Genomic DNA, 17,559 nt, shown 5'->3' with positions numbered 1-17,559 from the left:
TGTCACAAAATGCAGTTCTCAGCTCAGAAAGCTTGTTTCTGACATTCTAACAGCTCAATTAGAGCATTTTAGTAATGAACAGTGTTCTTTGTCAAAACTGACATTCTCATCATCCACTGATTCACTTTGTCACAAAATGCAGTTTTCAGCTCAGAAAGCTTGTTTCTGACATTCTAACAGCTCAATTAGAGCATTTTAGTAATGAACAGTGTTCTTTGTCAAAACTGACATTCTCATCATCCACTGATGAACTATGTCACAAAATGCAGTTCTCAGCTCAGAAAGCTTGTTTCTGACATTCTAACAGCTCAATTAGAGCATTTTAGTAATGAACAGTGTTCTTTGTCAAAACTGACATTCTCATCATCCACTGATTCACTTTGTCACAAAATGCAGTTTTCAGCTCAGAAAGCTTGTTTCTGACATTCTAACAGCTCAATTAGAGCATTTTAGTAATGAACAGTGTTCTTTGTCAAAACTGACATTCTCATCATCCACTGATGAACTATGTCACAAAATGCAGTTCTCAGCTCAGAAAGCTTGTTTCTGACATTCTAACAGCTCAATTGGAGCATTTTAGTAATGATCAGTGTTCTTTGTCAAAACTGACATTCTCATCATACACTGATGCTTTTTGTCACATAATGCAGTTTTCAGCTCAGAAAGCTTGTTTCTGATATTTTAACAGCTCAATTAGAGCATTTTAGTAATGAACAGTGTTCTTTGTCAAAACTGACATTCTCATCATCCACTGATGCACTTTGTCACAAAATGCAGTTTTATGCTCAGAAAGCTTGTTTCTGACATTCTAACAGCTCAATTAGAGCATTTTAGTAATGATCAGTGTTCTTTGTCAAAAGTGACATTCTCATCATCCACTGATTCACTTTGTCACAAAATGCAGTTCTCAGCTCAGAAAGCTTGTTTCTGACATTCTAACAGCTCAATTAGAGCATTTTAGTAATGAACAGTGTTCTTTGTCAAAACTGACATTCTCATCATCCACTGATGAACTATGTCACAAAATGCAGTTCTCAGCTCAGAAAGCTTGTTTCTGACATTCTAACAGCTCAATTGGAGCATTTTAGTGATGAACAGTGTTCTTTGTCAAAACTGACATTCTCATCATCCACTGATGCTTTTTGTCACAAAATGCAGTTTTCAGCTCAGAAAGCTTGTTTCTGACATTCTAACAGCTCAATTAGAGCATTTTAGTAATGAACAGTGTTCTTTGTCAAAACTGACATTCTCATCATCCACTGATGAACTATGTCACAAAATGCAGTTCTCAGCTCAGAAAGCTTGTTTCTGACATTCTAACAGCTCAATTAGAGCATTTTAGTAACGATCAGTGTTCTTTGTCAAAACTGACATTCTCATCATCCACTGATTCACTTTGTCACAAAATGCAGTTCTCAGCTCAGAAAGCTTGTGTCTGACATTCTAACAGCTCAATTAGAGCATTTTAGTAAAGATCAGTGTTCTTTGTCAAAAGTGACATTCTCATCATCCACTGATTCACTTTGTCACAAAATGCAGTTCTCAGCTCAGAAAGCTTGTTTCTGACATTCTAACAGCTCAATTAGAGCATTTTAGTAATGAACAGTGTTCTTTGTCAAAACTGACATTCTCATCATCCACTGATGAACTATGTCACAAAATGCAGTTCTCAGCTCAGAAAGCTTGTTTCTGACATTCTAACAGCTCAATTAGAGCATTTTAGTAATGAACAGTGTTCTTTGTCAAAACTGACATTCTCATCATCCACTGATTCACTTTGTCACAAAATGCAGTTCTCAGCTCAGAAAGCTTGTTTCTGACATTCTAACAGCTCAATTAGAGCATTTTAGTAATGAACAGTGTTCTTTGTCAAAACTGACATTCTCATCATCCACTGATGAACTATGTCACAAAATGCAGTTCTCAGCTCAGAAAGCTTGTTTCTGACATTCTAACAGCTCAATTAGAGCATTTTAGTAATGAACAGTGTTCTTTGTCAAAACTGACATTCTCATCATCCACTGATGCTTTTTGTCACAAAATGCAGTTTTCAGCTCAGAAAGCTTGTTTCTGACATTCTAACAGCTCAATTAGAGCATTTTAGTAACGATCAGTGTTCTTTGTCAAAACTGACATTCTCATCATCCACTGATTCACTTTGTCACAAAATGCAGTTTTCAGCTCAGAAAGCTTGTTTCTGACATTCTAACAGCTCAATTAGAGCATTTTAGTAATGAACAGTGTTCTTTGTCAAAACTGACATTCTCATCATCCACTGATGAACTATGTCACAAAATGCAGTTCTCAGCTCAGAAAGCTTGTTTCTGACATTCTAACAGCTCAATTAGAGCATTTTAGTAATGAACAGTGTTCTTTGTCAAAACTGACATTCTCATCATCCACTGATGAACTATGTCACAAAATGCAGTTCTCAGCTCAGAAAGCTTGTTTCTGACATTCTAACAGCTCAATTAGAGCATTTTAGTAACGATCAGTGTTCTTTGTCAAAACTGACATTCTCATCATCCACTGATTCACTTTGTCACAAAATGCAGTTCTCAGCTCAGAAAGCTTGTGTCTGACATTCTAACAGCTCAATTAGAGCATTTTAGTAATGATCAGTGTTCTTTGTCAAAAGTGACATTCTCATCATCCACTGATTCACTTTGTCACAAAATGCAGTTCTCAGCTCAGAAAGCTTGTTTCTGACATTCTAACAGCTCAATTAGAGCATTTTAGTAATGAACAGTGTTCTTTGTCAAAACTGACATTCTCATCATCCACTGATGAACTATGTCACAAAATGCAGTTCTCAGCTCAGAAAGCTTGTTTCTGACATTCTAACAGCTCAATTAGAGCATTTTAGTAATGAACAGTGTTCTTTGTCAAAACTGACATTCTCATCATCCACTGATTCACTTTGTCACAAAATGCAGTTCTCAGCTCAGAAAGCTTGTTTCTGACATTCTAACAGCTCAATTAGAGCATTTTAGTAATGAACAGTGTTCTTTGTCAAAACTGACATTCTCATCATCCACTGATGAACTATGTCACAAAATGCAGTTCTCAGCTCAGAAAGCTTGTTTCTGACATTCTAACAGCTCAATTAGAGCATTTTAGTAATGAACAGTGTTCTTTGTCAAAACTGACATTCTCATCATCCACTGATGCTTTTTGTCACAAAATGCAGTTTTCAGCTCAGAAAGCTTGTTTCTGACATTCTAACAGCTCAATTAGAGCATTTTAGTAACGATCAGTGTTCTTTGTCAAAACTGACATTCTCATCATCCACTGATTCACTTTGTCACAAAATGCAGTTTTCAGCTCAGAAAGCTTGTTTCTGACATTCTAACAGCTCAATTAGAGCATTTTAGTAATGAACAGTGTTCTTTGTCAAAACTGACATTCTCATCATCCACTGATGAACTATGTCACAAAATGCAGTTCTCAGCTCAGAAAGCTTGTTTCTGACATTCTAACAGCTCAATTGGAGCATTTTAGTGATGAACAGTGTTCTTTGTCAAAACTGACATTCTCATCATCCACTGATGCTTTTTGTCACAAAATGCAGTTTTCAGCTCAGAAAGCTTGTTTCTGACATTCTAACAGCTCAATTGGAGCATTTCAGTAATGAACAGTGTTCTTTGTCAAAACTGACATTCTCATCATCCACAGATTCACTTTGTCACAAAATGCAGTTCTCAGCTCAGAAAGCTTGTTTCTGACATTCTAACAGCTCAATTAGAGCATTTTAGTAATGATCAGTGTTCTTTGTCAAAAGTGACATTCTCATCATCCACTGATTCACTTTGTCACAAAATGCAGTTCTCAGCTCAGAAAGCTTGTTTCTGACATTCTAACAGCTCAATTAGAGCATTTTAGTAACGATCAGTGTTCTTTTTCAAAACTGACATTCTCATCATCCACTGATTCACTTTGTCACAAAATGCAGTTCTCAGCTCAGAAAGCTTGTTTCTGACATTCTAACAGCTCAATTAGAGCATTTTAGTAATGATCAGTGTTCTTTGTCAAAAGTGACATTCTCATCATCCACTGATTCACTTTGTCACAAAATGCAGTTCTCAGCTCAGAAAGCTTGTTTCTGACATTCTAACAGCTCAATTAGAGCATTTTAGTAATGAAGAGTGTTCTTTGTCAAAACTGACATTCTCATCATCCACTGATGAACTATGTCACAAAATGCAGTTCTCAGCTCAGAAAGCTTGTTTCTGACATTCTAACAGCTCAATTAGAGCATTTTAGTAATGAACAGTGTTCTTTGTCAAAACTGACATTCTCATCATCCACTGATGAACTATGTCACAAAATGCAGTTCTCAGCTCAGAAAGCTTGTTTCTGACATTCTAACAGCTCAATTAGAGCATTTTAGTAATTATCAGTGTTCTTTGTCAAAACTGACATTCTCATCATCCACTGATGAACTATGTCACAAAATGCAGTTTTCAGCTCAGAAAGCTTGTTTCCGACATTCTAACAGCTCAATTGGAGCATTTCAGTAATGAACAGTGTTCTTTGTCAAAACTGACATTCTCATCATCCACTGATTCACTTTGTCACAAAATGCAGTTTTCAGCTCAGAAAGCTTGTTTCTGACATTCTGACAGCTCAATTAGAGCATTTTAGTAACGATCAGTGTTCTTTGTCAAAAGTGACATTCTCATCATCCACTGATTCACTTTGTCACAAAATGCAGTTCTCAGCTCAGAAAGCTTGTTTCTGACATTCTAACAGCTCAATTACAGCATTTTAGTAATGAACAGTGTTCTTTGTCAAAACGACATTCTCATCATCCACTGATGAACTATGTCACAAAATGCAGTTCTCAGCTCAGAAAGCTTGTTTCTGACATTCTAACAGCTCAATTAGAGCATTTTAGTAATGAACAGTGTTCTTTGTCAAAACTGACATTCTCATCATCCACTGATGAACTATGTCACAAAATGCAGTTCTCAGCTCAGAAAGCTTGTTTCTGACATTCTAACAGCTCAATTAGAGCATTTTAGTAATGAACAGTGTTCTTTGTCAAAACTGACATTCTCATCATCCACTGATTCACTTTGTCACAAAATGCAGTTCTCAGCTCAGAAAGCTTGTTTCTGACATTCTAACAGCTCAATTAGAGCATTTTAGTAATGAACAGTGTTCTTTGTCAAAACTGACATTCTCATCATCCACTGATGAACTATGTCACAAAATGCAGTTCTCAGCTCAGAAAGCTTGTTTCTGACATTCTAACAGCTCAATTAGAGCATTTTAGTAATGAACAGTGTTCTTTGTCAAAACTGACATTCTCATCATCCACTGATTCACTTTGTCACAAAATGCAGTTTTCAGCTCAGAAAGCTTGTTTCTGACATTCTAACAGCTCAATTAGAGCATTTTAGTAATGAACAGTGTTCTTTGTCAAAACTGACATTCTCATCATCCACTGATGAACTATGTCACAAAATGCAGTTCTCAGCTCAGAAAGCTTGTTTCTGACATTCTAACAGCTCAATTAGAGCATTTTAGTAATGAACAGTGTTCTTTGTCAAAACTGACATTCTCATCATCCACTGATTCACTTTGTCACAAAATGCAGTTTTCAGCTCAGAAAGCTTGTTTCTGACATTCTAACAGCTCAATTAGAGCATTTTAGTAATGAACAGTGTTCTTTGTCAAAACTGACATTCTCATCATCCACTGATGAACTATGTCACAAAATGCAGTTCTCAGCTCAGAAAGCTTGTTTCTGACATTCTAACAGCTCAATTGGAGCATTTTAGTAATGATCAGTGTTCTTTGTCAAAACTGACATTCTCATCATACACTGATGCTTTTTGTCACATAATGCAGTTTTCAGCTCAGAAAGCTTGTTTCTGATATTTTAACAGCTCAATTAGAGCATTTTAGTAATGAACAGTGTTCTTTGTCAAAACTGACATTCTCATCATCCACTGATGCACTTTGTCACAAAATGCAGTTTTATGCTCAGAAAGCTTGTTTCTGACATTCTAACAGCTCAATTAGAGCATTTTAGTAATGATCAGTGTTCTTTGTCAAAAGTGACATTCTCATCATCCACTGATTCACTTTGTCACAAAATGCAGTTCTCAGCTCAGAAAGCTTGTTTCTGACATTCTAACAGCTCAATTAGAGCATTTTAGTAATGAACAGTGTTCTTTGTCAAAACTGACATTCTCATCATCCACTGATGAACTATGTCACAAAATGCAGTTCTCAGCTCAGAAAGCTTGTTTCTGACATTCTAACAGCTCAATTGGAGCATTTTAGTGATGAACAGTGTTCTTTGTCAAAACTGACATTCTCATCATCCACTGATGCTTTTTGTCACAAAATGCAGTTTTCAGCTCAGAAAGCTTGTTTCTGACATTCTAACAGCTCAATTAGAGCATTTTAGTAATGAACAGTGTTCTTTGTCAAAACTGACATTCTCATCATCCACTGATGAACTATGTCACAAAATGCAGTTCTCAGCTCAGAAAGCTTGTTTCTGACATTCTAACAGCTCAATTAGAGCATTTTAGTAACGATCAGTGTTCTTTGTCAAAACTGACATTCTCATCATCCACTGATTCACTTTGTCACAAAATGCAGTTCTCAGCTCAGAAAGCTTGTGTCTGACATTCTAACAGCTCAATTAGAGCATTTTAGTAAAGATCAGTGTTCTTTGTCAAAAGTGACATTCTCATCATCCACTGATTCACTTTGTCACAAAATGCAGTTCTCAGCTCAGAAAGCTTGTTTCTGACATTCTAACAGCTCAATTAGAGCATTTTAGTAATGAACAGTGTTCTTTGTCAAAACTGACATTCTCATCATCCACTGATGAACTATGTCACAAAATGCAGTTCTCAGCTCAGAAAGCTTGTTTCTGACATTCTAACAGCTCAATTAGAGCATTTTAGTAATGAACAGTGTTCTTTGTCAAAACTGACATTCTCATCATCCACTGATTCACTTTGTCACAAAATGCAGTTCTCAGCTCAGAAAGCTTGTTTCTGACATTCTAACAGCTCAATTAGAGCATTTTAGTAATGAACAGTGTTCTTTGTCAAAACTGACATTCTCATCATCCACTGATGAACTATGTCACAAAATGCAGTTCTCAGCTCAGAAAGCTTGTTTCTGACATTCTAACAGCTCAATTAGAGCATTTTAGTAATGAACAGTGTTCTTTGTCAAAACTGACATTCTCATCATCCACTGATGCTTTTTGTCACAAAATGCAGTTTTCAGCTCAGAAAGCTTGTTTCTGACATTCTAACAGCTCAATTAGAGCATTTTAGTAACGATCAGTGTTCTTTGTCAAAACTGACATTCTCATCATCCACTGATTCACTTTGTCACAAAATGCAGTTTTCAGCTCAGAAAGCTTGTTTCTGACATTCTAACAGCTCAATTAGAGCATTTTAGTAATGAACAGTGTTCTTTGTCAAAACTGACATTCTCATCATCCACTGATGAACTATGTCACAAAATGCAGTTCTCAGCTCAGAAAGCTTGTTTCTGACATTCTAACAGCTCAATTAGAGCATTTTAGTAATGAACAGTGTTCTTTGTCAAAACTGACATTCTCATCATCCACTGATGAACTATGTCACAAAATGCAGTTCTCAGCTCAGAAAGCTTGTTTCTGACATTCTAACAGCTCAATTAGAGCATTTTAGTAACGATCAGTGTTCTTTGTCAAAACTGACATTCTCATCATCCACTGATTCACTTTGTCACAAAATGCAGTTCTCAGCTCAGAAAGCTTGTGTCTGACATTCTAACAGCTCAATTAGAGCATTTTAGTAATGATCAGTGTTCTTTGTCAAAAGTGACATTCTCATCATCCACTGATTCACTTTGTCACAAAATGCAGTTCTCAGCTCAGAAAGCTTGTTTCTGACATTCTAACAGCTCAATTAGAGCATTTTAGTAATGAACAGTGTTCTTTGTCAAAACTGACATTCTCATCATCCACTGATGAACTATGTCACAAAATGCAGTTCTCAGCTCAGAAAGCTTGTTTCTGACATTCTAACAGCTCAATTAGAGCATTTTAGTAATGAACAGTGTTCTTTGTCAAAACTGACATTCTCATCATCCACTGATTCACTTTGTCACAAAATGCAGTTCTCAGCTCAGAAAGCTTGTTTCTGACATTCTAACAGCTCAATTAGAGCATTTTAGTAATGAACAGTGTTCTTTGTCAAAACTGACATTCTCATCATCCACTGATGAACTATGTCACAAAATGCAGTTCTCAGCTCAGAAAGCTTGTTTCTGACATTCTAACAGCTCAATTAGAGCATTTTAGTAATGAACAGTGTTCTTTGTCAAAACTGACATTCTCATCATCCACTGATGCTTTTTGTCACAAAATGCAGTTTTCAGCTCAGAAAGCTTGTTTCTGACATTCTAACAGCTCAATTAGAGCATTTTAGTAACGATCAGTGTTCTTTGTCAAAACTGACATTCTCATCATCCACTGATTCACTTTGTCACAAAATGCAGTTTTCAGCTCAGAAAGCTTGTTTCTGACATTCTAACAGCTCAATTAGAGCATTTTAGTAATGAACAGTGTTCTTTGTCAAAACTGACATTCTCATCATCCACTGATGAACTATGTCACAAAATGCAGTTCTCAGCTCAGAAAGCTTGTTTCTGACATTCTAACAGCTCAATTGGAGCATTTTAGTGATGAACAGTGTTCTTTGTCAAAACTGACATTCTCATCATCCACTGATGCTTTTTGTCACAAAATGCAGTTTTCAGCTCAGAAAGCTTGTTTCTGACATTCTAACAGCTCAATTGGAGCATTTCAGTAATGAACAGTGTTCTTTGTCAAAACTGACATTCTCATCATCCACAGATTCACTTTGTCACAAAATGCAGTTCTCAGCTCAGAAAGCTTGTTTCTGACATTCTAACAGCTCAATTAGAGCATTTTAGTAATGATCAGTGTTCTTTGTCAAAAGTGACATTCTCATCATCCACTGATTCACTTTGTCACAAAATGCAGTTCTCAGCTCAGAAAGCTTGTTTCTGACATTCTAACAGCTCAATTAGAGCATTTTAGTAACGATCAGTGTTCTTTTTCAAAACTGACATTCTCATCATCCACTGATTCACTTTGTCACAAAATGCAGTTCTCAGCTCAGAAAGCTTGTTTCTGACATTCTAACAGCTCAATTAGAGCATTTTAGTAATGATCAGTGTTCTTTGTCAAAAGTGACATTCTCATCATCCACTGATTCACTTTGTCACAAAATGCAGTTCTCAGCTCAGAAAGCTTGTTTCTGACATTCTAACAGCTCAATTAGAGCATTTTAGTAATGAAGAGTGTTCTTTGTCAAAACTGACATTCTCATCATCCACTGATGAACTATGTCACAAAATGCAGTTCTCAGCTCAGAAAGCTTGTTTCTGACATTCTAACAGCTCAATTAGAGCATTTTAGTAATGAACAGTGTTCTTTGTCAAAACTGACATTCTCATCATCCACTGATGAACTATGTCACAAAATGCAGTTCTCAGCTCAGAAAGCTTGTTTCTGACATTCTAACAGCTCAATTAGAGCATTTTAGTAATTATCAGTGTTCTTTGTCAAAACTGACATTCTCATCATCCACTGATGAACTATGTCACAAAATGCAGTTTTCAGCTCAGAAAGCTTGTTTCCGACATTCTAACAGCTCAATTGGAGCATTTCAGTAATGAACAGTGTTCTTTGTCAAAACTGACATTCTCATCATCCACTGATTCACTTTGTCACAAAATGCAGTTTTCAGCTCAGAAAGCTTGTTTCTGACATTCTGACAGCTCAATTAGAGCATTTTAGTAACGATCAGTGTTCTTTGTCAAAAGTGACATTCTCATCATCCACTGATTCACTTTGTCACAAAATGCAGTTCTCAGCTCAGAAAGCTTGTTTCTGACATTCTAACAGCTCAATTACAGCATTTTAGTAATGAACAGTGTTCTTTGTCAAAACGACATTCTCATCATCCACTGATGAACTATGTCACAAAATGCAGTTCTCAGCTCAGAAAGCTTGTTTCTGACATTCTAACAGCTCAATTAGAGCATTTTAGTAATGAACAGTGTTCTTTGTCAAAACTGACATTCTCATCATCCACTGATGAACTATGTCACAAAATGCAGTTCTCAGCTCAGAAAGCTTGTTTCTGACATTCTAACAGCTCAATTAGAGCATTTTAGTAATGAACAGTGTTCTTTGTCAAAACTGACATTCTCATCATCCACTGATTCACTTTGTCACAAAATGCAGTTCTCAGCTCAGAAAGCTTGTTTCTGACATTCTAACAGCTCAATTAGAGCATTTTAGTAATGAACAGTGTTCTTTGTCAAAACTGACATTCTCATCATCCACTGATGAACTATGTCACAAAATGCAGTTCTCAGCTCAGAAAGCTTGTTTCTGACATTCTAACAGCTCAATTAGAGCATTTTAGTAATGAACAGTGTTCTTTGTCAAAACTGACATTCTCATCATCCACTGATTCACTTTGTCACAAAATGCAGTTTTCAGCTCAGAAAGCTTGTTTCTGACATTCTAACAGCTCAATTAGAGCATTTTAGTAATGAACAGTGTTCTTTGTCAAAACTGACATTCTCATCATCCACTGATTCACTTTGTCACAAAATGCAGTTTTCAGCTCAGAAAGCTTGTTTCTGACATTCTAACAGCTCAATTAGAGCATTTTAGTAATGAACAGTGTTCTTTGTCAAAACTGACATTCTCATCATCCACTGATGAACTATGTCACAAAATGCAGTTCTCAGCTCAGAAAGCTTGTTTCTGACATTCTAACAGCTCAATTGGAGCATTTTAGTAATGATCAGTGTTCTTTGTCAAAACTGACATTCTCATCATACACTGATGCTTTATGTCACATAATGCAGTTTTCAGCTCAGAAAGCTTGTTTCTGATATTTTAACAGCTCAATTAGAGCATTTTAGTAATGAACAGTGTTCTTTGTCAAAACTGACATTCTCATCATCCACTGATGCACTTTGTCACAAAATGCAGTTTTATGCTCAGAAAGCTTGTTTCTGACATTCTAACAGCTCAATTAGAGCATTTTAGTAATGATCAGTGTTCTTTGTCAAAAGTGACATTCTCATCATCCACTGATTCACTTTGTCACAAAATGCAGTTCTCAGCTCAGAAAGCTTGTTTCTGACATTCTAACAGCTCAATTAGAGCATTTTAGTAATGAACAGTGTTCTTTGTCAAAACTGACATTCTCATCATCCACTGATGAACTATGTCACAAAATGCAGTTCTCAGCTCAGAAAGCTTGTTTCTGACATTCTAACAGCTCAATTGGAGCATTTTAGTGATGAACAGTGTTCTTTGTCAAAACTGACATTCTCATCATCCACTGATGCTTTTTGTCACAAAATGCAGTTTTCAGCTCAGAAAGCTTGTTTCTGACATTCTAACAGCTCAATTAGAGCATTTTAGTAATGAACAGTGTTCTTTGTCAAAACTGACATTCTCATCATCCACTGATGAACTATGTCACAAAATGCAGTTCTCAGCTCAGAAAGCTTGTTTCTGACATTCTAACAGCTCAATTAGAGCATTTTAGTAACGATCAGTGTTCTTTGTCAAAACTGACATTCTCATCATCCACTGATTCACTTTGTCACAAAATGCAGTTCTCAGCTCAGAAAGCTTGTGTCTGACATTCTAACAGCTCAATTAGAGCATTTTAGTAATGATCAGTGTTCTTTGTCAAAAGTGACATTCTCATCATCCACTGATTCACTTTGTCACAAAATGCAGTTCTCAGCTCAGAAAGCTTGTTTCTGACATTCTAACAGCTCAATTAGAGCATTTTAGTAATGAACAGTGTTCTTTGTCAAAACTGACATTCTCATCATCCACTGATGAACTATGTCACAAAATGCAGTTCTCAGCTCAGAAAGCTTGTTTCTGACATTCTAACAGCTCAATTAGAGCATTTTAGTAATGAACAGTGTTCTTTGTCAAAACTGACATTCTCATCATCCACTGATTCACTTTGTCACAAAATGCAGTTTTCAGCTCAGAAAGCTTGTTTCTGACATTCTAACAGCTCAATTAGAGCATTTTAGTAATGAACAGTGTTCTTTGTCAAAACTGACATTCTCATCATCCACTGATGAACTATGTCACAAAATGCAGTTCTCAGCTCAGAAAGCTTGTTTCTGACATTCTAACAGCTCAATTGGAGCATTTTAGTGATGAACAGTGTTCTTTGTCAAAACTGACATTCTCATCATCCACTGATGCTTTTTGTCACAAAATGCAGTTTTCAGCTCAGAAAGCTTGTTTCTGACATTCTAACAGCTCAATTGGAGCATTTCAGTAATGAACAGTGTTCTTTGTCAAAACTGACATTCTCATCATCCACTGATTCACTTTGTCACAAAATGCAGTTCTCAGCTCAGAAAGCTTGTTTCTGACATTCTAACAGCTCAATTAGAGCATTTTAGTAATGATCAGTGTTCTTTGTCAAAAGTGACATTCTCATCATCCACTGATTCACTTTGTCACAAAATGCAGTTCTCAGCTCAGAAAGCTTGTTTCTGACATTCTAACAGCTCAATTAGAGCATTTTAGTAACGATCAGTGTTCTTTTTCAAAACTGACATTCTCATCATCCACTGATTCACTTTGTCACAAAATGCAGTTCTCAGCTCAGAAAGCTTGTTTCTGACATTCTAACAGCTCAATTAGAGCATTTTAGTAATGATCAGTGTTCTTTGTCAAAAGTGACATTCTCATCATCCACTGATTCACTTTGTCACAAAATGCAGTTCTCAGCTCAGAAAGCTTGTTTCTGACATTCTAACAGCTCAATTAGAGCATTTTAGTAATGATCAGTGTTCTTTGTCAAAAGTGACATTCTCATCATCCACTGATTCACTTTGTCACAAAATGCAGTTCTCAGCTCAGAAAGCTTGTTTCTGACATTCTAACAGCTCAATTAGAGCATTTTAGTAATGAACAGTGTTCTTTGTCAAAACTGACATTCTCATCATCCACTGATGAACTATGTCACAAAATGCAGTTCTCAGCTCAGAAAGCTTGTTTCTGACATTCTAACAGCTCAATTAGAGCATTTTAGTAATGAACAGTGTTCTTTGTCAAAACTGACATTCTCATCATCCACTGATGAACTATGTCACAAAATGCAGTTCTCAGCTCAGAAAGCTTGTTTCTGACATTCTAACAGCTCAATTAGAGCATTTTAGTAATGAACAGTGTTCTTTGTCAAAACTGACATTCTCATCATCCACTGATGAACTATGTCACAAAATGCAGTTCTCAGCTCAGAAAGCTTGTTTCTGACATTCTAACAGCTCAATTAGAGCATGTTAGTAATGAACAGTGTTCTTTGTCAAAACTGACATTCTCATCATCCACTGATTCACTTTGTCACAAAATGCAGTTTTCAGCTCAGAAAGCTTGTTTCTGACATTCTAACAGCTCAATTAGAGCATTTTAGTAATGAACAGTGTTCTTTGTCAAAACTGACATTCTCATCATCCACTGATGAACTATGTCACAAAATGCAGTTCTCAGCTCAGAAAGCTTGTTTCTGATATTTTAACAGCTCAATTAGAGCATTTTAGTAATGAACAGTGTTCTTTGTCAAAACTGACATTCTCATCATCCACTGATGCACTTTGTCACAAAATGCAGTTTTATGCTCAGAAAGCTTGTTTCTGACATTCTAACAGCTCAATTAGAGCATTTTAGTAATGATCAGTGTTCTTTGTCAAAAGTGACATTCTCATCATCCACTGATTCACTTTGTCACAAAATGCAGTTCTCAGCTCAGAAAGCTTGTTTCTGACATTCTAACAGCTCAATTAGAGCATTTTAGTAATGAACAGTGTTCTTTGTCAAAACTGACATTCTCATCATCCACTGATGAACTATGTCACAAAATGCAGTTCTCAGCTCAGAAAGCTTGTTTCTGACATTCTAACAGCTCAATTAGAGCATTTTAGTAATGAACAGTGTTCTTTGTCAAAACTGACATTCTCATCATCCACTGATGAACTATGTCACAAAATGCAGTTCTCAGCTCAGAAAGCTTGTTTCTGACATTCTAACAGCTCAATTGGAGCATTTTAGTGATGAACAGTGTTCTTTGTCAAAACTGACATTCTCATCATCCACTGATGCTTTTTGTCACAAAATGCAGTTTTCAGCTCAGAAAGCTTGTTTCTGACATTCTAACAGCTCAATTAGAGCATTTTAGTAATGAACAGTGTTCTTTGTCAAAACTGACATTCTCATCATCCACTGATGAACTATGTCACAAAATGCAGTTCTCAGCTCAGAAAGCTTGTTTCTGACATTCTAACAGCTCAATTAGAGCATTTTAGTAACGATCAGTGTTCTTTGTCAAAACTGACATTCTCATCATCCACTGATGAACTATGTCACAAAATGCAGTTCTCAGCTCAGAAAGCTTGTTTCTGACATTCTAACAGCTCAATTGGAGCATTTTAGTGATGAACAGTGTTCTTTGTCAAAACTGACATTCTCATCATCCACTGATGCTTTTTGTCACAAAATGCAGTTTTCAGCTCAGAAAGCTTGTTTCTGACATTCTAACAGCTCAATTAGAGCATTTTAGTAATGAACAGTGTTCTTTGTCAAAACTGACATTCTCATCATCCACTGATGAACTATGTCACAAAATGCAGTTCTCAGCTCAGAAAGCTTGTTTCTGACATTCTAACAGCTCAATTAGAGCATTTTAGTAACGATCAGTGTTCTTTGTCAAAACTGACATTCTCATCATCCACTGATTCACTTTGTCACAAAATGCAGTTCTCAGCTCAGAAAGCTTGTTTCTGACATTCTAACAGCTCAATTAGAGCATTTTAGTAATGATCAGTGTTCTTTGTCAAAAGTGACATTCTCATCATCCACTGATTCACTTTGTCACAAAATGCAGTTCTCAGCTCAGAAAGCTTGTTTCTGACATTCTAACAGCTCAATTAGAGCATTTTAGTAATGAACAGTGTTCTTTGTCAAAACTGACATTCTCATCATCCACTGATGAACTATGTCACAAAATGCAGTTCTCAGCTCAGAAAGCTTGTTTCTGACATTCTAACAGCTCAATTAGAGCATTTTAGTAATGAACAGTGTTCTTTGTCAAAACTGACATTCTCATCATCCACTGATTCACTTTGTCACAAAATGCAGTTTTCAGCTCAGAAAGCTTGTTTCTGACATTCTAACAGCTCAATTAGAGCATTTTAGTAATGAACAGTGTTCTTTGTCAAAACTGACATTCTCATCATCCACTGATGAACTATGTCACAAAATGCAGTTCTCAGCTCAGAAAGCTTGTTTCTGACATTCTAACAGCTCAATTGGAGCATTTTAGTGATGAACAGTGTTCTTTGTCAAAACTGACATTCTCATCATCCACTGATGAACTATGTCACAAAATGCAGTTTTCAGCTCAGAAAGCTTGTTTATGACATTCTAACAGCTCAATTAGAGCATTTCAGTAATGAACAGTGTTCTTTGTCAAAACTGACATTCTCATCATCCACTGATTCACTTTGTCACAAAATGCAGTTCTCAGCTCAGAAAGCTTGTTTCTGACATTCTAACAGCTCAATTAGAGCATTTTAGTAACGATCAGTGTTCTTTTTCAAAACTGACATTCTCATCATCCACTGATTCACTTTGTCACAAAATGCAGTTCTCAGCTCAGAAAGCTTGTTTCTGACATTCTAACAGCTCAATTAGAGCATTTTAGTAATGATCAGTGTTCTTTGTCAAAAGTGACATTCTCATCATCCACTGATTCACTTTGTCACAAAATGCAGTTCTCAGCTCAGAAAGCTTGTTTCTGACATTCTAACAGCTCAATTAGAGCATTTTAGTAATGATCAGTGTTCTTTGTCAAAAGTGACATTCTCATCATCCACTGATTCACTTTGTCACAAAATGCAGTTCTCAGCTCAGAAAGCTTGTTTCTGACACTCTAACAGCTCAATTAGAGCATTTTAGTAATGAACAGTGTTCTTTGTCAAAACTGACATTCTCATCATCCACTGATTCACTTTGTCACAAAATGCAGTTTTCAGCTCAGAAAGCTTGTTTCTGACATTCTAACAGCTCAATTAGAGCATTTTAGTAATGAACAGTGTTCTTTGTCAAAACTGACATTCTCATCATCCACTGATGAACTATGTCACAAAATGCAGTTCTCAGCTCAGAAAGCTTGTTTCTGACATTCTAACAGCTCAATTGGAGCATTTTAGTGATGAACAGTGTTCTTTGTCAAAACTGACATTCTCATCATCCACTGATGCTTTTTGTCACAAAATGCAGTTTTCAGCTCAGAAAGCTTGTTTCTGACATTCTAACAGCTCAATTGGAGCATTTCAGTAATGAACAGTGTTCTTTGTCAAAACTGACATTCTCATCATCCACTGGATTCACTTTGTCACAAAATGCAGTTCTCAGCTCAGAAAGCTTGTTTCTGACATTCTAACAGCTCAATTAGAGCATTTTAGTAATGATCAGTGTTCTTTGTCAAAAGTGACATTCTCATCATCCACTGATTCACTTTGTCACATAATGCAGTTCTCAGCTCAGAAAGCTTGTTTCTGACATTCTAACAGCTCAATTAGAGCATTTTAGTAACGATCAGTGTTCTTTTTCAAAACTGACATTCTCATCATCCACTGATTCACTTTGTCACAAAATGCAGTTCTCAGCTCAGAAAGCTTGTTTCTGACATTCTAACAGCTCAATTAGAGCATTTTAGTAATGATCAGTGTTCTTTGTCAAAAGTGACATTCTCATCATCCACTGATTCACTTTGTCACAAAATGCAGTTCTCAGCTCAGAAAGCTTGTTTCTGACACTCTAACAGCTCAATTAGAGCATTTTAGTAATGAACAGTGTTCTTTGTCAAAACTGACATTCTCATCATCCACTGATTCACTTTGTCACAAAATGCAGTTTTCAGCTCAGAAAGCTTGTTTCTGACATTCTAACAGCTCAATTAGAGCATTTTAGTAATGAACAGTGTTCTTTGTCAAAACTGACATTCTCATCATCCACTGATGAACTATGTCACAAAATGCAGTTCTCAGCTCAGAAAGCTTGTTTCTGACATTCTAACAGCTCAATTGGAGCATTTTAGTGATGAACAGTGTTCTTTGTCAAAACTGACATTCTCATCATCCACTGATGCTTTTTGTCACAAAATGCAGTTTTCAGCTCAGAAAGCTTGTTTCTGACATTCTAACAGCTCAATTGGAGCATTTCAGTAATGAACAGTGTTCTTTGTCAAAACTGACATTCTCATCATCCACTGGATTCACTTTGTCACAAAATGCAGTTCTCAGCTCAGAAAGCTTGTTTCTGACATTCTAACAGCTCAATTAGAGCATTTTAGTAATGATCAGTGTTCTTTGTCAAAAGTGACATTCTCATCATCCACTGATTCACTTTGTCACATAATGCAGTTCTCAGCTCAGAAAGCT

The sequence above is a fragment of the Barbatula barbatula genome (genome assembly GCF_947034865.1).
Source record: "Barbatula barbatula genome assembly, chromosome: 23".
Classification (NCBI taxonomy): domain Eukaryota; kingdom Metazoa; phylum Chordata; class Actinopteri; order Cypriniformes; family Nemacheilidae; genus Barbatula; species Barbatula barbatula.
The sequence above is the reverse complement of the archived record's forward strand: the minus strand, read 5'-3'. Positions refer to the sequence as shown.